We start from the raw sequence: 24,784 nt of genomic DNA on the forward strand, positions 1-24,784 counted from the left end.
GACCGCCATCTTGTGTCCGCCATCTTGGCCGCCATCTTGTGTCCGCCATCTTGGCCGCCATCTTGTGACCGCCATCTTGTCCGCCATCTTGTCCGCCATCTTGTCCGTCATCTTGTCCGCCATCATGTCCGCCATCTTGTCCGCCATCTTGTCCGCCATCTTGTCCGCCATCTTGTCCGCCATCTTGTCCGCCAAATTGTCCGCTATCTTGTCCGCCATCTTGTCCGCCATCTTGTCCGCCATCTTGTCCGCCATCTTGTCCGCCATCTTGTGACCGCCATCTTGTCCGCCATCTTGTCCGCCATCTTGGCCGCCATTTTGTGTCCGCCATCTTGGCCGCCATCTGGCCGCCATCTTGACCGCCATCTTGGCCGACATATTGGCCGCCATCTTGGCCGCCATCTTGGCTGCCAGTTTGTCCGCCATCTTGCGCGCCATCTTGATGGGTAAGGGGGGGAGGGGGATGGAAGATGTTGCCTCTTGAACAACATGCTCTCCTGGTATCGGAAATCTGAAAACAGCTGGTTTGTTTGAAAAGTTAGTGTATAAACATTGCATACCTTACGGCGGAAAATTGGTTGCAAAGGTAGTGTATAAACATTGCATACCTTATGGCGGAAAATTGGTTGCAAAGTTAGTGTATTAACATTGCATACCTTACGGTGCAGTACCAGGAGCTACCTCTTCCGTGGATGCTCTCCTGGTACTACACATTCGAAAACTGGTAGTTTTCGAAGGAATTTTTCACGACCAACGGGAAAGTTAGTGTTTAATCATTGCATACCTTTCGGCGGTTTTTGAGCAAAATTGCTGCAAAATTATACTTGACCAACGGGAATGTTAGTGTTTAAATATTGCATACCTTTCGGCGGTTTTCGACCAAAATTGCTGTACAAGGTGCTACCTCTTCCGTGGATGCTTTCCTGGTATCGGAAATCGGAAAACAGCTGATTTTGTATGGAATTTCGTACCAACCGACGGAAAGTTTGAGCGAGATGAAGGATGCTTTCCGTTTTATTGATATTACTTATTAGCGATCGTTCTCACGGGTTTGATAGTATGCAATAGCAATTGTGATGGGCAAATTTGTCCCAAGCTGCGGATGTCACCTCTGGGAAACCATGCTCTCCTGGTATCGGAAATCTGAAAACAATTGTGTGCATTGATTTCTTCAAGTATCTTTTTTCGTGTTCTTTTTTTAATTTAGATCAACGATTTCGCAGTGATGATCTTAAACCATATGGATTTAGAAATGGAAATTTTAAAACAATTTCAGTCTAACAACGATGCAAATGTTACCGAGATTACAACAATGTAGTTTGAACAGTATTCTACACGGGGATATGATGAGGTGTTTGGAAAGTGGGTAGACATAAGCTGAACCTACAATCCAGCTTCGATTAAGTAATAAACAAGCAAGACAGAAATGGTATTCCAAGAACCATGAGGTATGAAATATCGAACGGAGAAGAAAGTTCTAATGATTGCAATTTGATTTTATTCATATTCTATGACAATGCTAGCTATGTCGTAGTATACTGACAGATTGTGTCATTTATAACATCATTACCGGCCTGCAAACTTGCAGAAATTGTGACAATCGAAATACTAAACACAATACCCCACCACAATACTGTTTCGAAACACGTAGGCTGGACATTTTCACGGTTCAATGGGGGAGAGAAAACAATACCACACCACGAGTATCGCAATGGCAAAAGCTTGCGAATATTGCGGAAGTGAAAATAAGCATGGTTTCTATTCTAGCATCTAACGGTAGGATCATTTACGAACAGATGAAAAAATCCCGTTCAAGAAATAGAATACATGAATAGGTTGAAGTAAAAGGGCATATAAGGGTTCACGGGGCGGCCAGATGGTGTATTGGTAGCGCAGTCGGTCTGTACAAGATAGGACCACGGAAAAATTTCATTTCGACCACCAAACCTCCGTACGTAGCACCGACTATCCTACGGGTAAATAAAGTAAAAAAAATAGAAATGGTAGGCCTAAACATCCTAAAGATGTCGTGCCGATAAAGAAGAAGGAGTTTGAATACACTGCATACTTCTCTTGCGTAACCGTGTAACCGGGCCGATATAGCTAATCAAATAAAAACAAATTATCTAACCAAGGATAACCAATTTTCTACCTTTTTAATTAGATTTTATGCTATAAATTAACACTGCTGCTAAATTTCCAAAAATCGCACAATCGGCACAAGTTGTTTGGGGCCCCCAACACGGCGAGGTCCTAGGCGACCGCCTACTCCGCCTACCGTTTGATCCGCCGCTGTATTACATATGATTTCTTGCTTGTTTTTTTCTACGTTTTTTTCTTTATAGCCCGCTACGGACAAACAGAAGACATAAGACAACTTTGTAGACAACGTAGATCCTACGACTATGCTCAATAAAGGGAATGTCCAAGGCGAACTTCAAAAGAAACTGTTTCGCTATGAAATATGCATCCAATGGACAACACCAACATCAACAAGATGTGGTAGGATTCCACTGTACCCACTTCTTTGAACGAGTAATCTGGCTGGCCGGTGCTACTAACCACGAATGCTCTAGCATGGCAAGATTCATTTCATTGATGAAAAATAAATATCGATTGAAAGCCAAAGCAGCATGACCAATTCATAACATCACACTGAGCTAGCAGCAGTACCAGGAATTAGTACTCCGGTACTGCATGCGAACAGATGCACCGGTTTGCACGAATGCCATCCAACCTGCACTGGGTATGGCAATCATTAGGCCCTTGTTGCTAGGCTCTTTTTGCCCGTACCCGTAAACACAGAGTGCCGATTGCAATCAAATCATTCGAAAATGCATCAAATTAATAGAAGGCCGAACCGAGTACTGTACCAACCCACCGACCAATGAGCACTTCTGTCGCCATTTATGAGCTTAGGGGTAGGTTTAAGTGTCTGCTGGAGTTGGTTCTGCAATCGGTACGGGTTTTCCAAAATAACCCAACCAGTGTTGCTGATGTATCCTGTACTCTGATGTATTCTTAACACGTTTGGTCCGAAACAAATGCATAAGTTCTAATAAATGTTTGACTGTTCAGGGAACGATGTTATTTATAAAACAATCCAATCCAAAATACATACAAATAAAGTTCGTTAATTAATGTACAGTATGTATATATATAAATATATAAACAAATTTTTATTGAACTAGGTTCAACTACAAATTGTTGTTGGAAATTATATCCGTAGTAAAGCAAACCCATACTAGCTACAAGGGCGTCCATCCCGAGGCATGCCGACTGCATGGTCAACTTGCTGGAACAAGTAGAAATAGTATTCCGTTTGATTAAAATGTTCGTACCTTCCAACATACCCTATTGTTTTAAATTTCAGCTATAACTACAAAACCCGTTTCAAACTCTCCTGAGTGTAGTGTAAACAAGCTTTCCCTATTTGTAACTCAATTTAATTCTCTTTATGTGATATCGGATGATTTAGGTGTGGTTCGTCGCATGAAAAAAACGAAAATGTTTGAAAAAACTTGAAGCATAATTAACATTATCTAACAAAATTACTCATTAATTATACAAAAGTGATATTGCTGCATCCATCCGACGCCATCTTTTGGGAAAGAATGAGTTTGTTTTTTATATTTTTTAATTTACCTTTTTATATGTAAAACTTCAAGAACTGACAGGAATTAAAAACATTTTAAATTGTCATTGCTTTTATAACCAAACGAAAATAAATTGATTGGTGTTTTTTCCTCTCAAACTCCACCAAGTAGAGCGGTCCTTTCTGCATTCCACGACACCTGACTGCATTCAATTATTGAATCGTGAGATTACACCCATGTGACAAACACTCGGACTGCAAACCGTATGAAGCTCAAAGAACCTCCAGTTATCGTCACAATTGCACTTTAAAATAGCACACGCTACCATTCGGCTCGTTCATACTAAAGATGGTGTTGCAATGCGTCATACAACATGGGCTGCGTTTTCTACAAGATCATTTCAACGTTGGACCTCCTACGAAGCACTTTTGTTTGCTACGATGTTTGGACGTTGTGTCTCGTAAGTACCCCATCGGAATTTTGCAACAAATTTACAATTTCTTATAGGCATCTTCGTGTTCGTATAGCGGCCATGTTGGTTGATCGTCCCCGTTCGGGTCTGGAGATCGGCATCAAGACGATCTGCGTTAGTATTTTGATATCGCATGTGGTGGGACTAGCGTACGACATTATTCGCCAGCAGGACGCTCGTGTTGCGATGGACATTTTGAGCATGCTGTCAACGTTTGCAGCCGTCACCATTCGAAACATCGTTCTGCGACAGTATCAATCGCACATCAACGCCATGGAGCAGATGGACGACAATATGAGCTTTGCAGTAGGCACACCGTACGCCGACAACATCCGCCGCACAACAGTAAAGCAAAATAATCGCTATCTTGGAACGTACATCGCCTGTATATTTTTCTGTGGAACGGTGTGGGTGTGCCAGAACATTTGGATGAATGATTCGTTCATGACGATCATCACCTATTTCCCGATTGATCTATCTGAACAGGCACCAGCGCTGGATAAGCTGACCCAAATCGCTTACGCCTCCGTTGGTTACCTATGGGTGTGGCATCATGCGACAAGTCAAATGACCATTATCGTGCTTCTTCGTTTTACCATCCTCGAGTTCCAGGTGTTTCTCCATTCGTTGTCCACTCTTGACACTCAAATACGCGACCAGCTCCTGCTAAAGCCTGGGGCTACTGTAGCGCACATTGTTCGAGAGGTGTTGTATAAGCACGCAAAACGACACTCGCAACTGATCGTGGCAGTCATGCATATGAGAGCAATACTGCGTAACTTTTCTCTGGTACACTTTTTCTTCTACATGATCGTCATAGCCGCTTTGATGGCGCGCATAATAGTCATACCTGGTAGCTCTTCGCTCGGTATGACCGTTCCATTATTAGTGACCTCCATTTTCTTCGTGGAAACCTTTGGACTCTGCATGCTAGTGGAAAAATTGGTTCAGCTCGTAAGTTCGCTCGAATTACACTGAACTTCAGGTCTCTCACTCTTAATCCACTTGTATCTTTCGCCATACAGAATCGCAGTGTAAGCACTAGTCTGTACGGGTTCAATTGGCCACACTACCTGCAATACGACCGATCTATAAAACGTACCATGATGCTGATGATAATGCAGTCCAACAACACGCCTGACTTTTCCGCCGGTGGATTGACGACCGTATCAGCACAATTGTTTGCCAAATCCTGTCGTCTCATCTACAGTATAATGATGAGATTGGCTAACATAGCCACTTAGATTGCATCACGCACATCCCGCGATGTCGACGATGAAATTGTTTACAATTTGTAGCAAAAGAATCGCTGAATAAAGATAGAAAATAACATTAAAATCTTGCTTTAGTATCTCTTGATTCTACCCCCGCATAGAAGCGCCATCTATACGCAAAACTGAGTACTATTTATAGACTGGATGCGAACAGATGCACCGGTTTGCACGAATGCCATCCAACCTGCACTGGGTATGGCAATCATTAGGCCCTTGTTGCTAGGCTCTTTTTGTGCCCGTACCCGTAAACACAGAGTGCCGATTGCAATCAAATCATTCGAAAATGCATCAAATTAATAGAAGGCCGAACCGAGTACTGTACCAACCCACCGACCAATGAGCACTTCTGTCGCCATTTATGAGCTTAGGGGTAGGTTTAAGTGTCTGCTGGAGTTGGTTCTGCAATCGGTACGGGTTTTCCAAAATAACCCAACCAGTTTTGCTGATGTATCCTGTACTCTGATGTATTCTTAACACGTTTGGTCCGAAACAAATGCATAAGTTCTAATAAATGTTTGACTGTTCAGGGAACGATGTTATTTATAAAACAATCCAATCCAAAATACATACAAATAAAGTTCGTTAATTAATGTACAATATGTATAAATATATAAACAAATTTTTATTGAACTAGGTTCAACTACAAATTGTTGTTGGAAATTATATCCGTAGTAAAGCAAACCCGTACTAGCTACAAGGGCGTCCATCCCGAAGCATGCCGACTGCATGGTCAACTTGCTGGAACAAGCAGAAATAGTATTCCGTTTGATTAAAATGTTCGTACCTTCCAACATACCCTATTGTTTTAAATTTCAGCTATAACTACAAAACCCGTTTCAAACTCTCCTGAGTGTAGTGTAAACAAGCTTTCCCTATTTGTAACTCAATTTAATTCTCTTTATGTGATATCGGATGATTTAGGTGTGGTTCGTCGCATGAAAGAAACGAAAATGTTTGAAAAAACTTGAAGCATAATTAACATTATCTAACAAAATTACTCATTAATTATACAAAAGTGATATTGCTGCATCCATCCGACGCCATCTTTTGGGAAAGAATGAGTTTGTTTTTTATATTTTTTAATTTACCTTTTTATATGTAAAACTTCAAGAACTGACAGGAATTAAAAACATTTTAAATTGTCATTGCTTTTATAACCAAACGAAAATAAATTGATTGGTGTTTTTTCCTCTCAAACTCCACCAAGTAGAGCGGTCCTTTCTGCATTCCACGACACCTGACTGCATTCAATTATTGAATCGTGAGATTACACCCATGTGACAAACACTCGGACTGCAAACCGTATGAAGCTCAAAGAACCTCCAGTTATCGTCACAATTGCACTTTAAAATAGCACACGCTACCATTCGGCTCGTTCATACTAAAGATGGTGTTGCAATGCGTCATACAACATGGGCTGCGTTTTCTACAAGATCATTTCAACGTTGGACCTCCTACGAAGCACTTTTGTTTGCTACGATGTTTGGACGTTGTGTCTCGTAAGTACCCCATCGGAATTTTGCAACAAATTTACAATTTCTTATAGGCATCTTCGTGTTCGTATAGCGGCCATGTTGGTTGATCGTCCCCGTTCGGGTCTGGAGATCGGCATCAAGACGATCTGCGTTAGTATTTTGATATCGCATGTGGTGGGACTAGCGTACGACATTATTCGCCAGCAGGACGCTCGTGTTGCGATGGACATTTTGAGCATGCTGTCAACGTTTGCAGCCGTCACCATTCGAAACATCGTTCTGCGACAGTATCAATCGCACATCAACGCCATGGAGCAGATGGACGACAATATGAGCTTTGCAGTAGGCACACCGTACACCGACAACATCCGCCGCACAACAGTAAAACAAAATAATCGCTATCTTGGAACGTACATCGCCTGTATATTTTTCTGTGGAACGGTGTGGGTGTGCCAGAACATTTGGATGAATGATTCGTTCATGACGATCATCACCTATTTCCCGATTGATCTATCTGAACAGGCACCAGCGCTGGATAAGCTGACCCAAATCGCTTACGCCTCCGTTGGTTACCTATGGGTGTGGCATCATGCGACAAGTCAAATGACCATTATCGTGCTTCTTCGTTTTACCATCCTCGAGTTCCAGGTGTTTCTCCATTCGTTGTCCACTCTTGACACTCAAATACGCGACCAGCTCCTGCTAAAGCCTGGGGCTACTGTAGCGCACATTGTTCGAGAGGTGTTGTATAAGCACGCAAAACGACACTCGCAACTGATCGTGGCAGTCATGCATATGAGAGCAATACTGCGTAACTTTTCTCTGGTACACTTTTTCTTCTACATGATCGTCATAGCCGCTTTGATGGCGCGCATAATAGTCATACCTGGTAGCTCTTCGCTCGGTATGACCGTTCCATTATTAGTGACCTCCATTTTCTTCGTGGAAACCTTTGGACTCTGCATGCTAGTGGAAAAATTGGTTCAGCTCGTAAGTTCGCTCGAATTACACTGAACTTCAGGTCTCTCACTCTTAATCCACTTGTATCTTTCGCCATACAGAATCGCAGTGTAAGCACTAGTCTGTACGGGTTCAATTGGCCACACTACCTGCAATACGACCGATCTATAAAACGTACCATGATGCTGATGATAATGCAGTCCAACAACACGCCTGACTTTTCCGCCGGTGGATTGACGACCGTATCAGCACAATTGTTTGCCAAATCCTGTCGTCTCATCTACAGTATAATGATGGGATTGGCTAACATAGCCACTTAGATTGCATCACGCACATCCCGCGATGTCGACGATGAAATTGTTTACAATTTGTAGCAAAAGAATCGCTGAATAAAGTTAGAAAATAACATTAAAATCTTGCTTTAGTATCTCTTGATTCTACCCCCGCATAGAAGCGCCATCTATACGCAAAACTGAGTACTATTTATAGACTGGATGCGAACAGATGCACCGGTTTGCACGAATGCCATCCAACCTGCACTGGGTATGGCAATCATTAGGCCCTTGTTGCTAGGCTCTTTTTGTGCCCGTACCCGTAAACACAGAGTGCCGATTGCAATCAAATCATTCGAAAATGCATCAAATTAATAGAAGGCCGAACCGAGTACTGTACCAACCCACCGACCAATGAGCACTTCTGTCGCCATTTATGAGCTTAGGGGTAGGTTTAAGTGTCTGCTGGAGTTGGTTCTGCAATCGGTACGGGTTTTCCAAAATAACCCAACCAGTTTTGCTGATGTATCCTGTACTCTCATGTATTCTTAACACGTTTGGTCCGAAACAAATGCATAAGTTCTAATAAATGTTTGACTGTTCAGGGAACGATGTTATTTATAAAACAATCCAATCCAAAATACATACAAATAAAGTTCGTTAATTAATGTACAATATGTATAAATATATAAACAAATTTTTATTGAACTAGGTTCAACTACAAATTGTTGTTGGAAATTATATCCGTAGTAAAGCAAACCCGTACTAGCTACAAGGGCGTCCATCCCGAAGCATGCCGACTGCATGGTCAACTTGCTGGAACAAGCAGAAATAGTATTCCGTTTGATTAAAATGTTCGTACCTTCCAACATACCCTATTGTTTTAAATTTCAGCTATAACTACAAAACCCGTTTCAAACTCTCCTGAGTGTAGTGTAAACAAGCTTTCCCTATTTGTAACTCAATTTAATTCTCTTTATGTGATATCGGATGATTTAGGTGTGGTTCGTCGCATGAAAGAAACGAAAATGTTTGAAAAAACTTGAAGCATAATTAACATTATCTAACAAAATTACTCATTAATTATACAAAAGTGATATTGCTGCATCCATCCGACGCCATCTTTTGGGAAAGAATGAGTTTGTATTTTATATTTTTTAATTTACCTTTTTATATGTAAAACTTCAAGAACTGACAGGAATTAAAAACATTTTAAATTGTCATTGCTTTTATAACCAAACGAAAATAAATTGATTGGTGTTTTTTCCTCTCAAACTCCACCAAGTAGAGCGGTCCTTTCTGCATTCCACGACACCTGACTGCATTCAATTATTGAATCGTGAGATTACACCCATGTGACAAACACTCGGACTGCAAACCGTATGAAGCTCAAAGAACCTCCAGTTATCGTCACAATTGCACTTTAAAATAGCACACGCTACCATTCGGCTCGTTCATACTAAAGATGGTGTTGCAATGCGTCATACAACATGGGCTGCGTTTTCTACAAGATCATTTCAACGTTGGACCTCCTACGAAGCACTTTTGTTTGCTACGATGTTTGGACGTTGTGTCTCGTAAGTACCCCATCGGAATTTTGCAACAAATTTACAATTTCTTATAGGCATCTTCGTGTTCGTATAGCGGCCATGTTGGTTGATCGTCCCCGTTCGGGTCTGGAGATCGGCATCAAGACGATCTGCGTTAGTATTTTGATATCGCATGTGGTGGGACTAGCGTACGACATTATTCGCCAGCAGGACGCTCGTGTTGCGATGGACATTTTGAGCATGCTGTCAACGTTTGCAGCCGTCACCATTCGAAACATCGTTCTGCGACAGTATCAATCGCACATCAACGCCATGGAGCAGATGGACGACAATATGAGCTTTGCAGTAGGCACACCGTACACCGACAACATCCGCCGCACAACAGTAAAGCAAAATAATCGCTATCTTGGAACGTACATCGCCTGTATATTTTTCTGTGGAACGGTGTGGGTGTGCCAGAACATTTGGATGAATGATTCGTTCATGACGATCATCACCTATTTCCCGATTGATCTATCTGAACAGGCACCAGCGCTGGATAAGCTGACCCAAATCGCTTACGCCTCCATTGGTTACCTATGGGTGTGGCATCATGCGACAAGTCAAATGACCATTATCGTGCTTCTTCGTTTTACCATCCTCGAGTTCCAGGTGTTTCTCCATTCGTTGTCCACTCTTGACACACAAATACGCGACCAGCTCCTGCTAAAGCCTGGGGCTACTGTAGCGCACATTGTTCGAGAGGTGTTGTATAAGCACGCAAAACGACACTCGCAACTGATCGTGGCAGTCATGCATATGAGAGCAATACTGCGTAACTTTTCTCTGGTACACTTTTTCTTCTACATGATCGTCATAGCCGCTTTGATGGCGCGCATAATAGTCATACCTGGTAGCTCTTCGCTCGGTATGACCGTTCCATTATTAGTGACCTCCATTTTCTTCGTGGAAACCTTTGGACTCTGCATGCTAGTGGAAAAATTGGTTCAGCTCGTAAGTTCGCTCGAATTACACTGAACTTCAGGTCTCTCACTCTTAATCCACTTGTATCTTTCGCCATACAGAATCGCAGTGTAAGCACTAGTCTGTACGGGTTCAATTGGCCACACTACCTGCAATACGACCGATCTATAAAACGTACCATGATGCTGATGATAATGCAGTCCAACAACACGCCTGACTTTTCCGCCGGTGGATTGACGACCGTATCAGCACAATTGTTTGCCAAATCCTGTCGTCTCATCTACAGTATAATGATGGGATTGGCTAACATAGCCACTTAGATTGCATCACGCACATCCCGCGATGTCGACGATGAAATTGTTTACAATTTGTAGCAAAAGAATCGCTGAATAAAGTTAGAAAATAACATTAAAATCTTGCTTTAGTATCTCTTGATTCTACTCCCGCATAGAAGCGCCATCTATACGCAAAACTGAGTACTATTTATAGACTGGATGCGAACAGATGCACCGGTTTGCACGAATGCCATCCAACCTGCACTGGGTATGGCAATCATTAGGCCCTTGTTGCTAGGCTCTTTTTGTGCCCGTACCCGTAAACACAGAGTGCCGATTGCAATCAAATCATTCGAAAATGCATCAAATTAATAAAAGGCCGAACCGAGTACTGTACGAACCCACCGACCAATGAGCACTTCTGTCGCCATTTATGAGCTTAGGGGTAGGTTTAAGTGTCTGCTGGAGTTGGTTCTGCAATCGGTACGGGTTTTCCAAAATAACCCAACCAGTGTTGCTGATGTATCCTGTACTCTGATGTATTCTTAACACGTTTGGTCCGAAACAAATGCATAAGTTCTAATAAATGTTTGACTGTTCAGGGAACGATGTTATTTATAAAACAATCCAATCCAAAATACATACAAATAAAGTTCGTTAATTAATGTACAGTATGTATATATATAAATATATAAACAAATTTTTATTGAACTAGGTTCAACTACAAATTGTTGTTGGAAATTATATCCGTAGTAAAGCAAACCCGTACTAGCTACAAGGGCGTCCATCCCGAAGCATGCCGACTGCATGGTCAACTTGCTGGAACAAGCAGAAATAGTATTCCGTTTGATTAAAATGTTCGTACCTTCCAACATACCCTATTGTTTTAAATTTCAGCTATAACTACAAAACCCGTTTCAAACTCTCCTGAGTGTAGTGTAAACAAGCTTTCCCTATTTGTAACTCAATTTAATTCTCTTTATGTGATATCGGATGATTTAGGTGTGGTTCGTCGCATGAAAGAAACGAAAATGTTTGAAAAAACTTGAAGCATAATTAACATTATCTAACAAAATTACTCATTAATTATACAAAAGTGATATTGCTGCATCCATCCGACGCCATCTTTTGGGAAAGAATGAGTTTGTTTTTTATATTTTTTAATTTACCTTTTTATATGTAAAACTTCAAGAACTGACAGGAATTAAAAACATTTTAAATTGTCATTGCTTTTATAACCAAACGAAAATAAATTGATTGGTGTTTTTTCCTCTCAAACTCCACCAAGTAGAGCGGTCCTTTCTGCATTCCACGACACCTGACTGCATTCAATTATTGAATCGTGAGATTACACCCATGTGACAAACACTCGGACTGCAAACCGTATGAAGCTCAAAGAACCTCCAGTTATCGTCACAATTGCACTTTAAAATAGCACACGCTACCATTCGGCTCGTTCATACTAAAGATGGTGTTGCAATGCGTCATACAACATGGGCTGCGTTTTCTACAAGATCATTTCAACGTTGGACCTCCTACGAAGCACTTTTGTTTGCTACGATGTTTGGACGTTGTGTCTCGTAAGTACCCCATCGGAATTTTGCAACAAATTTACAATTTCTTATAGGCATCTTCGTGTTCGTATAGCGGCCATGCTGATTGATCGTCCCCGTTCGGGTCTGGAGATCGGCATCAAGACGATCTGCGTTAGTATTTTGATATCGCATGTGGTGGGACTAGCGTACGACATTATTCGCCAGCAGGACGCTCGTGTTGCGATGGACATTTTGAGCATGCTGTCAATGTTTTCAGCCGTCACCATTCGAAACATCGTTCTGCGACAGTATCAATCGCACATCAACGCCATGGAGCAGATGGACGACAATATGAGCTTTGCAGTAGGCACACCGTACGCCGACAACATCCGCCGCACAACAGTAAAGCAAAATAATCGCTATCTTGGAACGTACATCGCGTGTATGTTTTTCTGTGGAACGGTGTGGGTGTGCCAGAATATTTGGATGAATGATTCGTTCGTAACGATCATCACCTATTTCCCGATTGATCTATCTAAACAGGCACCAGCGCTGGATAAGCTGACCCAGATCGCTTACGCCTCCGTTACTTACCTATGGGTGTGGCATCATGCGACAAGTCAAATGACCATTATCGTGCTTCTTCGTTTTACCATCCTCGAGTTCCAGGTGTTTCTCCATTCGTTGTCCACTCTTGACACTCAAATACGCGACCAGCTCCTGCTAAAGCCTGGGGCTACTGTAGCGCACATTGTTCGAGAGGTGCTGTATAAGCACGCAAAACGACACTCGCAACTGATCGTGGCAGTCATGCATATGAGAGCAATACTGCGTAACTTTTCTCTGGTACACTTTTTCTTCTACATGATCGTAATAGCCGCTTTTATGGGGCGCATACTAGTCATACCCGGTAGCTCTTCGCTCGGTACGATCATTCCACTAATGGTGATCTCCATTTTCTTCGTGGAAACCTTTGGACTCTGCATACTAGTGGAAAAATTGGTTCAGCTCGTAAGTTCGCTCGAATTACGCTGAACTTCAGGTCTCTCACTCTTAATCCACTTGTATCTTTCGCCATACAGAATCGCAGTGTAAGCACTAGTCTGTACGGGTTCAATTGGCCACACTACCTGCAATACGACCGATCTATAAAACGTACCATGATGCTGATGATAATGCAGTCCAACAACACGCCTGACTTTTCCGCCGGTGGATTGACGACCGTATCAGCACAATTGTTTGCCAAATCCTGTCGTCTCATCTACAGTATAATGATGGGATTGGCTAACATAGCCACTTAGATTGCATCACGCACATCCCGCGATGTCGACGATGAAATTGTTTACAATTTGTAGCAAAAGAATCGCTGAATAAAGTTAGAAAATAACATTAAAATCTTGCTTTAGTATCTCTTGATTCTACCCCCGCATAGAAGCGCCATCTATACGCAAAACTGAGTACTATTTATAGACTGGATGCGAACAGATGCACCGGTTTGCACGAATGCCATCCAACCTGCACTGGGTATGGCAATCATTAGGCCCTTGTTGCTAGGCTCTTTTTGTGCCCGTACCCGTAAACACAGAGTGCCGATTGCAATCAAATCATTCGAAAATGCATCAAATTAATAGAAGGCCGAACCGAGTACTGTACCAACCCACCGACCAATGAGCACTTCTGTCGCCATTTATGAGCTTAGGGGTAGGTTTAAGTGTCTGCTGGAGTTGGTTCTGCAATCGGTACGGGTTTTCCAAAATAACCCAACCAGTTTTGCTGATGTATCCTGTACTCTGATGTATTCTTAACACGTTTGGTCCGAAACAAATGCATAAGTTCTAATAAATGTTTGACTGTTCAGGGAACGATGTTATTTATAAAACAATCCAATCCAAAATACATACAAATAAAGTTCGTTAATTAATGTACAATATGTATAAATATATAAACAAATTTTTATTGAACTAGGTTCAACTACAAATTGTTGTTGGAAATTATATCCGTAGTAAAGCAAACCCGTACTAGCTACAAGGGCGTCCATCCCGAAGCATGCCGACTGCATGGTCAACTTGCTGGAACAAGCAGAAATAGTATTCCGTTTGATTAAAATGTTCGTACCTTCCAACATACCCTATTGTTTTAAATTTCAGCTATAACTACAAAACCCGTTTCAAACTCTCCTGAGTGTAGTGTAAACAAGCTTTCCCTATTTGTAACTCAATTTAATTCTCTTTATGTGATATCGGATGATTTGGGTGTGGTTCGTCGCATGAAAGAAACGAAAATGTTTGAAAAACTTGAAGCATAATTAACATTATCTAACAAAATTACTCATTAATTATACAAAAGTGATATTGCTGCATCCATCCGACGCCATCTTTTGGGAAAGAATGAGTTTGTATTTTATATTTTTTAATTTACCTTTTTATATGTAAAACTTCAAGAACTGACAGGAATTAAAAACATTTTAAATTGTCATTGCTTTTATAACCAAACGAAAATAAATTGATTGGTGTTTTTTCCTCTCAAACTCCACCAAGTAGAGCGGTCCTTTCTGCATTCCACGACACCTGACTGCATTCAATTATTGAATCGTGAGATTACACCCATGTGACAAACACTCGGACTGCAAACCGTATGAAGCTCAAAGAACCTCCAGTTATCGTCACAATTGCACTTTAAAATAGCACACGCTACCATTCGGCTCGTTCATACTAAAGATGGTGTTGCAATGCGTCATACAACATGGGCTGCGTTTTCTACAAGATCATTTCAACGTTGGACCTCCTACGAAGCACTTTTGTTTGCTACGATGTTTGGACGTTGTGTCTCGTAAGTACCCCATCGGAATTTTGCAACAAATTTACAATTTCTTATAGGCATCTTCGTGTTCGTATAGCGGCCATGCTGATTGATCGTCCCCGTTCGGGTCTGGAGATCGGCATCAAGACGATCTGCGTTAGTATTTTGATATCGCATGTGGTGGGACTAGCGTACGACATTATTCGCCAGCAGGACGCTCGTGTTGCGATGGACATTTTGAGCATGCTGTCAACGTTTGCAGCCGTCACCATTCGAAACATCGTTCTGCGACAGTATCAATCGCACATCAACGCCATGGAGCAGATGGACGACAATATGAGCTTTGCAGTAGGCACACCGTACACCGACAACATCCGCCGCACAACAGTAAAGCAAAATAATCGCTATCTTGGAACGTACATCGCCTGTATATTTTTCTGTGGAACGGTGTGGGTGTGCCAGAACATTTGGATGAATGATTCGTTCATGACGATCATCACCTATTTCCCGATTGATCTATCTGAACAGGCACCAGCGCTGGATAAGCTGACCCAAATCGCTTACGCCTCCGTTGGTTACCTATGGGTGTGGCATCATGCGACAAGTCAAATGACCATTATCGTGCTTCTTCGTTTTACCATCCTCGAGTTCCAGGTGTTTCTCCATTCGTTGTCCACTCTTGACACACAAATACGCGACCAGCTCCTGCTAAAGCCTGGGGCTACTGTAGCGCACATTGTTCGAGAGGTGTTGTATAAGCACGCAAAACGACACTCGCAACTGATCGTGGCAGTCATGCATATGAGAGCAATACTGCGTAACTTTTCTCTGGTACACTTTTTCTTCTACATGATCGTCATAGCCGCTTTGATGGCGCGCATAATAGTCATACCTGGTAGCTCTTCGCTCGGTATGACCGTTCCATTATTAGTGACCTCCATTTTCTTCGTGGAAACCTTTGGACTCTGCATGCTAGTGGAAAAATTGGTTCAGCTCGTAAGTTCGCTCGAATTACACTGAACTTCAGGTCTCTCACTCTTAATCCACTTGTATCTTTCGCCATACAGAATCGCAGTGTAAGCACTAGTCTGTACGGGTTCAATTGGCCACACTACCTGCAATACGACCGATCTATAAAACGTACCATGATGCTGATGATAATGCAGTCCAACAACACGCCTGACTTTTCCGCCGGTGGATTGACGACCGTATCAGCACAATTGTTTGCCAAATCCTGTCGTCTCATCTACAGTATAATGATGGGATTGGCTAACATAGCCACTTAGATTGCATCACGCACATCCCGCGATGTCGACGATGAAATTGTTTACAATTTGTAGCAAAAGAATCGCTGAATAAAGTTAGAAAATAACATTAAAATCTTGCTTTAGTATCTCTTGATTCTACTCCCGCATAGAAGCGCCATCTATACGCAAAACTGAGTACTATTTATAGACTGGATGCGAACAGATGCACCGGTTTGCACGAATGCCATCCAACCTGCACTGGGTATGGCAATCATTAGGCCCTTGTTGCTAGGCTCTTTTTGTGCCCGTACCCGTAAACACAGAGTGCCGATTGCAATCAAATCATTCGAAAATGCATCAAATTAATAAAAGGCCGAACCGAGTACTGTACCAACCCACCGACCAATGAGCACTTCTGTCGCCATTTATGAGCTTAGGGGTAGGTTTAAGTGTCTGCTGGAGTTGGTTCTGCAATCGGTACGGGTTTTCCAAAATAACCCAACCAGTTTTGCTGATGTATCCTGTACTCTGATGTATTCTTAACACGTTTGGTCCGAAACAAATGCATAAGTTCTAATAAATGTTTGACTGTTCAGGGAACGATGTTATTTATAAAACAATCCAATCCAAAATACATACAAATAAAGTTCGTTAATTAATGTACAGTATGTATATATATAAATATATAAACAAATTTTTATTGAACTAGGTTCAACTACAAATTGTTGTTGGAAATTATATCCGTAGTAAAGCAAACCCGTACTAGCTACAAGGGCGTCCATCCCGAAGCATGCCGACTGCATGGTCAACTTGCTGGAACAAGCAGAAATAGTATTCCGTTTGATTAAAATGTTCGTACCTTCCAACATACCCTATTGTTTTAAATTTCAGCTATAACTACAAAACCCGTTTCAAACTCTCCTGAGTGTAGTGTAAACAAGCTTTCCCTATTTGTAACTCAATTTAATTCTCTTTATGTGATATCGGATGATTTAGGTGTGGTTCGTCGCATGAAAGAAACGAAAATGTTTGAAAAAACTTGAAGCATAATTAACATTATCTAACAAAATTACTCATTAATTATACAAAAGTGATATTGCTGCATCCATCCGACGCCATCTTTTGGGAAAGAATGAGTTTGTTTTTTATATTTTTTAATTTACCTTTTTATATGTAAAACTTCAAGAACTGACAGGAATTAAAAACATTTTAAATTGTCATTGCTTTTATAACCAAACGAAAATAAATTGATTGGTGTTTTTTCCTCTCAAACTCCACCAAGTAGAGCGGTCCTTTCTGCATTCCACGACACCTGACTGCATTCAATTATTGAATCGTGAGATTACACCCATGTGACAAACACTCGGACTGCAAACCGTATGAAGCTCAAAGAACCTCCAGTTATCGTCACAATTGCACTTTAAAATAGCACACGCTACCATTCGGCTCGTTCATACTAAAGATGGTGTTGCAATGCGTCATACAACATGGGCTGCGTTTTCTACAAGATCATTTCAACGTTGGACCTCCTACGAAGCACTTTTGTTTGCTACGATGTTTGGACGTTGTGTCTCGTAAGTACCCCATCGGAATTTTGCAACAAATTTACAATTTCTTATAGGCATCTTCGTGTTCGTATAGCGGCCATGCTGATTGATCGTCCCCGTTCGGGTCTGGAGATCGGCATCAAGACGATCTGCGTTAGTATTTTGATATCGCATGTGGTGGGACTAGCGTACGACATTATTCGCCAGCAGGACGCTCGTGTTGCGATGGACATTTTGAGCATGCTGTCAATGTTTTCAGCCGTCACCATTCGAAACATCGTTCTGCGACAGTATCAATCGCACATCAACGCCATGGAGCAGATGGACGACAATATGAGCTTTGCAGTAGGCACACCGTACGCCGACAACATCCGCCGCACAACAGTAAAGCAAAATAATCGCTATCTTGGAACGTACATCGCGTGTATGTTTTTCTGTGGAACGGTGTGGGTGTGCCAGAATATTTGGATGAATGATTCGTTCGTAACGATCATCACCTATTTCCCGATTGATCTATCTAAACAGGCACCAGCGCTGGATAAGCTGACCCAGATCGCTTACGCCTCCGTTACTTACCTATGGGTGTGGCATCATGCGACAAGTCAAATGACCATTATCGTGCTTCTTCGTTTTACCATCCTCGAGTTCCAGGTGTTTCTCCATTCGTTGTCCACTCTTGACACTCAAATACGCGACCAGCTCCTGCTAAAGCCTGGGGCTACTGTAGCGCACATTGTTCGAGAGGTGCTGTATAAGCACGCAAAACGACACTCGCAACTGATCGTGGCAGTCATGCATATGAGAGCAATACTGCGTAACTTTTCTCTGGTACACTTTTTCTTCTACATGATCGTAATAGCCGCTTTTATGGGGCGCATACTAGTCATACCCGGTAGCTCTTCGCTCGGTACGATCATTCCACTAATGGTGATCTCCATTTTCTTCGTGGAAACCTTTGGACTCTGCATACTAGTGGAAAAATTGGTTCAGCTCGTAAGTTCGCTCGAATTACGCTGAACTTCAGGTCTCTCACTCTTAATCCACTTGTATCTTTCGCCATACAGAATCGCAGTGTAAGCACTAGTCTGTACGGGTTCAATTGGCCACACTACCTGCAATACGACCGATCTATAAAACGTACCATGATGCTGATGATAATGCAGTCCAACAACACGCCTGACTTTTCCGCCGGTGGATTGACGACCGTATCAGCACAATTGTTTGCCAAATCCTGTCGTCTCATCTACAGTATAATGATGGGATTGGCTAACATAGCCACTTAGATTGCATCACGCACATCCCGCGATGTCGACGATGAAATTGTTTACAATTTGTAGCAAAAGAATCGCTGAATAAAGTTAGAAAATAACATTAAAATCTTGCTTTAGTATCTCTTGATTCTACCCCCGCATAGAAGCGCCATCTATACGCAAAACTGAGTACTATTTATAGACTGGATGCGAACAGATGCACCGGTTTGCACGAATGCCATCCAACCTGCACTGGGTATGGCAATCATTAGGCCCTTGTTGCTAGGCTCTTTTTGTGCCCGTACCCGTAAACACAGAGTGCCGATTGCAATCAAATCATTCGAAAATGCATCAAATTAATAGAAGGCCGAACCGAGTACTGTACCAACCCACCGACCAATGAGCACTTCTGTCGCCATTTATGAGCTTAGGGGTAGGTTTAAGTGTCTGCTGGAGTTGGTTCTGCAATCGGTACGGGTTTTCCAAAATAACCCAACCAGTTTTGCTGATGTATCCTGTACTCTGATGTATTCTTAACACGTTTGGTCCGAAACAAATGCATAAGTTCTAATAAATGTTTGACTGTTCAGGGAACGATGTTATTTATAAAACAATCCAATCCAAAATACATACAAATAAAGTTCGTTAATTAATGTACAATATGTATAAATATATAAACAAATTTTTATTGAACTAGGTTCAACTACAAATTGTTGTTGGAAATTATATCCGTAGTAAAGCAAACCCGTACTAGCTACAAGGGCGTCCATCCCGAAGCATGCCGACTGCATGGTCAACTTGCTGGAACAAGCAGAAATAGTATTCCGTTTGATTAAAATGTTCGTACCTTCCAACATACCCTATTGTTTTAAATTTCAGCTATAACTACAAAACCCGTTTCAAACTCTCCTGAGTGTAGTGTAAACAAGCTTTCCCTATTTGTAACTCAATTTAATTCTCTTTATGTGATATCGGATGATTTGGGTGTGGTTCGTCGCATGAAAGAAACGAAAATGTTTGAAAAACTTGAAGCATAATTAACATTATCTAACAAAATTACTCATTAATTATACAAAAGTGATATTGCTGCATCCATCCGACGCCATCTTTTGGGAAAGAATGAGTTTGTATTTTATATTTTTTAATTTACCTTTTTATATGTAAAACTTCAAGAACTGACAGGAATTAAAAACATTTTAAATTGTCATTGCTTTTATAACCAAACGAAAATAAATTGATTGGTGTTTTTTCCTCTCAAACTCCACCAAGTAGAGCGGTCCTTTCTGCATTCCACGACACCTGACTGCATTCAATTATTGAATCGTGAGATTACACCCATGTGACAAACACTCGGACTGCAAACCGTATGAAGCTCAAAGAACCTCCAGTTATCGTCACAATTGCACTTTAAAATAGCACACGCTACCATTCGGCTCGTTCATACTAAAGATGGTGTTGCAATGCGTCATACAACATGGGCTGCGTTTTCTACAAGATCATTTCAACGTTGGACCTCCTACGAAGCACTTTTGTTTGCTACGATGTTTGGACGTTGTGTCTCGTAAGTACCCCATCGGAATTTTGCAACAAATTTACAATTTCTTATAGGCATCTTCGTGTTCGTATAGCGGCCATGCTGATTGATCGTCCCCGTTCGGGTCTGGAGATCGGCATCAAGACGATCTGCGTTAGTATTTTGATATCGCATGTGGTGGGACTAGCGTACGACATTATTTGTCAGCAGGACGCTCGTGTTGCGATGGAAATTTTGAGCATGCTGTCAACGTTTGCATCCGTCACCATTCGAAACATCGTTCTGCGACAGTATCAATCGCACATCAACGCCATGGAGCAGATGGACGACAATATGAGCTTTGCAGTAGGCACACCGTACACCGACAACATCCGCCGCACAACAGTAAAGCAAAATAATCGCTATCTTGGAACGTACATCGCCTGTATATTTTTCTGTGGAACGGTGTGGGTGTGCCAGAACATTTGGATGAATGATTCGTTCATGACGATCATCACCTATTTCCCGATTGATCTATCTGAACAGGCACCAGCGCTGGATAAGCTGACCCAAATCGCTTACGCCTCCGTTGGTTACCTATGGGTGTGGCATCATGCGACAAGTCAAATGACCATTATCGTGCTTCTTCGTTTTACCATCCTCGAGTTCCAGGTGTTTCTCCATTCGTTGTCCACTCTTGACACACAAATACGCGACCAGCTCCTGCTAAAGCCTGGGGCTACTGTAGCGCACATTGTTCGAGAGGTGTTGTATAAGCACGCAAAACGACACTCGCAACTGATCGTGGCAGTCATGCATATGAGAGCAATACTGCGTAACTTTTCTCTGGTACACTTTTTCTTCTACATGATCGTCATAGCCGCTTTGATGGCGCGCATAATAGTCATACCTGGTAGCTCTTCGCTCGGTATGACCGTTCCATTATTAGTGACCTCCATTTTCTTCGTGGAAACCTTTGGACTCTGCATGCTAGTGGAAAAATTGGTTCAGCTCGTAAGTTCGCTCGAATTACACTGAACTTCAGGTCTCTCACTCTTAATCCACTTGTATCTTTCGCCATACAGAATCGCAGTGTAAGCACTAGTCTGTACGGGTTCAATTGGCCACACTACCTGCAATACGACCGATCTATAAAACGTACCATGATGCTGATGATAATGCAGTCCAACAACACGCCTGACTTTTCCGCCGGTGGATTGACGACCGTATCAGCACAATTGTTTGCCAAATCCTGTCGTCTCATCTACAGTATAATGATGGGATTGGCTAACATAGCCACTTAGATTGCATCACGCACATCCCGCGATGTCGACGATGAAATTGTTTACAATTTGTAGCAAAAGAATCGCTGAATAAAGTTAGAAAATAACATTAAAATCTTGCTTTAGTATCTCTTGATTCTACCCCCGCATAGAAGCGCCATCTATACGCAAAACTGAGTACTATTTATAGACTGGATGCGAACAGATGCACCGGTTTGCACGAATGCCATCCAACCTGCACTGGGTATGGCAATCATTAGGCCCTTGTTGCTAGGCTCTTTTTGTGCCCGTACCCGTAAACACAGAGTGCCGATTGCAATCAAATCATTCGAAAATGCATCAAATTAATAAAAGGCCGAACCGAGTACTGTACCAACCCACCGACCAATGAGCACTTCTGTCGCCATTTATGAGCTTAGGGGTAGGTTTAAGTGTCTGCTGGAGTTGGTTCTGCAATCGGTACGGGTTTTCCAAAATAACCCAACCAGTGTTGCTGATGTATCCTGTACTCTGATGTATTCTTAACACGTTTGGTCCGAAACAAATGCATAAGTTCTAATAAATGTTTGACTGTTCAGGGAACGATGTTATTTATAAAACAATCCAATCCAAAATACATACAAATAAAGTTCGTTAATTAATGTACAGTATGTATATATATAAATATATAAACAAATTTTTATTGAACTAGGTTCAACTACAAATTGTTGTTGGAAATTATATCCGTAGTAAAGCAAACCCGTACTAGCTACAAGGGCGTCCATCCCGAAGCATGCCGACTGCATGGTCAACTTGCTGGAACAAGCAGAAATAGTATTCCGTTTGATTAAAATGTTCGTACCTTCCAACATACCCTATTGTTTTAAATTTCAGCTATAACTACAAAACCCGTTTCAAACTCTCCTGAGTGTAGTGTAAACAAGCTTTCCCTATTTGTAACTCAATTTAATTCTCTTTATGTGATATCGGATGATTTAGGTGTGGTTCGTCGCATGAAAGAAACGAAAATGTTTGAAAAAACTTGAAGCATAATTAACATTATCTAACAAAATTACTCATTAATTATACAAAAGTGATATTGCTGCATCCATCCGACGCCATCTTTTGGGAAAGAATGAGTTTGTTTTTTATATTTTTTAATTTACCTTTTTATATGTAAAACTTCAAGAACTGACAGGAATTAAAAACATTTTAAATTGTCATTGCTTTTATAACCAAACGAAAATAAATTGATTGGTGTTTTTTCCTCTCAAACTCCACCAAGTAGAGCGGTCCTTTCTGCATTCCACGACACCTGACTGCATTCAATTATTGAATCGTGAGATTACACCCATGTGACAAACACTCGGACTGCAAACCGTATGAAGCTCAAAGAACCTCCAGTTATCGTCACAATTGCACTTTAAAATAGCACACGCTACCATTCGGCTCGTTCATACTAAAGATGGTGTTGCAATGCGTCATACAACATGGGCTGCGTTTTCTACAAGATCATTTCAACGTTGGACCTCCTACGAAGCACTTTTGTTTGCTACGATGTTTGGACGTTGTGTCTCGTAAGTACCCCATCGGAATTTTGCAACAAATTTACAATTTCTTATAGGCATCTTCGTGTTCGTATAGCGGCCATGCTGATTGATCGTCCCCGTTCGGGTCTGGAGATCGGCATCAAGACGATCTGCGTTAGTATTTTGATATCGCATGTGGTGGGACTAGCGTACGACATTATTCGCCAGCAGGACGCTCGTGTTGCGATGGACATTTTGAGCATGCTGTCAACGTTTGCAGCCGTCACCATTCGAAACATCGTTCTGCGACAGTATCAATCGCACATCAACGCCATGGAGCAGATGGACGACAATATGAGCTTTGCAGTAGGCACACCGTACGCCGACAACATCCGCCGCACAACAGTAAAGCAAAATAATCGCTATCTTGGAACGTACATCGCCTGTATATTTTTCTGTGGAACGGTGTGGGTGTGCCAGAATATTTGGATGAATGATTCGTTCGTAACGATCATCACCTATTTCCCGATTGATCTATCTAAACAGGCACCAGCGCTGGATAAGCTGACCCAGATCGCTTACGCCTCCGTTACTTACCTATGGGTGTGGCATCATGCGACAAGTCAAATGACCATTATCGTGCTTCTTCGTTTTACCATCCTCGAGTTCCAGGTGTTTCTCCATTCGTTGTCCACTCTTGACACTCAAATACGCGACCAGCTCCTGCTAAAGCCTGGGGCTACTGTAGCGCACATTGTTCGAGAGGTGCTGTATAAGCACGCAAAACGACACTCGCAACTGATCGTGGCAGTCATGCATATGAGAGCAATACTGCGTAACTTTTCTCTGGTACACTTTTTCTTCTACATGATCGTAATAGCCGCTTTTGTGGGGCGCATACTAGTCATACCCGGTAGCTCTTCGCTCGGTACGATCATTCCACTAATGGTGATCTCCATTTTCTTCGTGGAAACCTTTGGACTCTGCATACTAGTGGAAAAATTGGTTCAGCTCGTAAGTTCGCTCGAATTACGCTGAACTTCAGGTCTCTCACTCTTAATCCACTTGTATCTTTCGCCATACAGAATCGCAGTGTAAGCACTAGTCTGTACGGGTTCAATTGGCCACACTACCTGCAATACGACCGATCTATAAAACGTACCATGATGCTGATGATAATGCAGTCCAACAACACGCCTGACTTTTCCGCCGGTGGATTGACGACCGTATCAGCACAATTGTTTGCCAAATCCTGTCGTCTCATC

Source organism: Anopheles moucheti, chromosome 2, assembly GCF_943734755.1.
Source record: "Anopheles moucheti chromosome 2, idAnoMoucSN_F20_07, whole genome shotgun sequence".
Taxonomy (NCBI): Eukaryota; Metazoa; Arthropoda; class Insecta; order Diptera; family Culicidae; genus Anopheles; species Anopheles moucheti.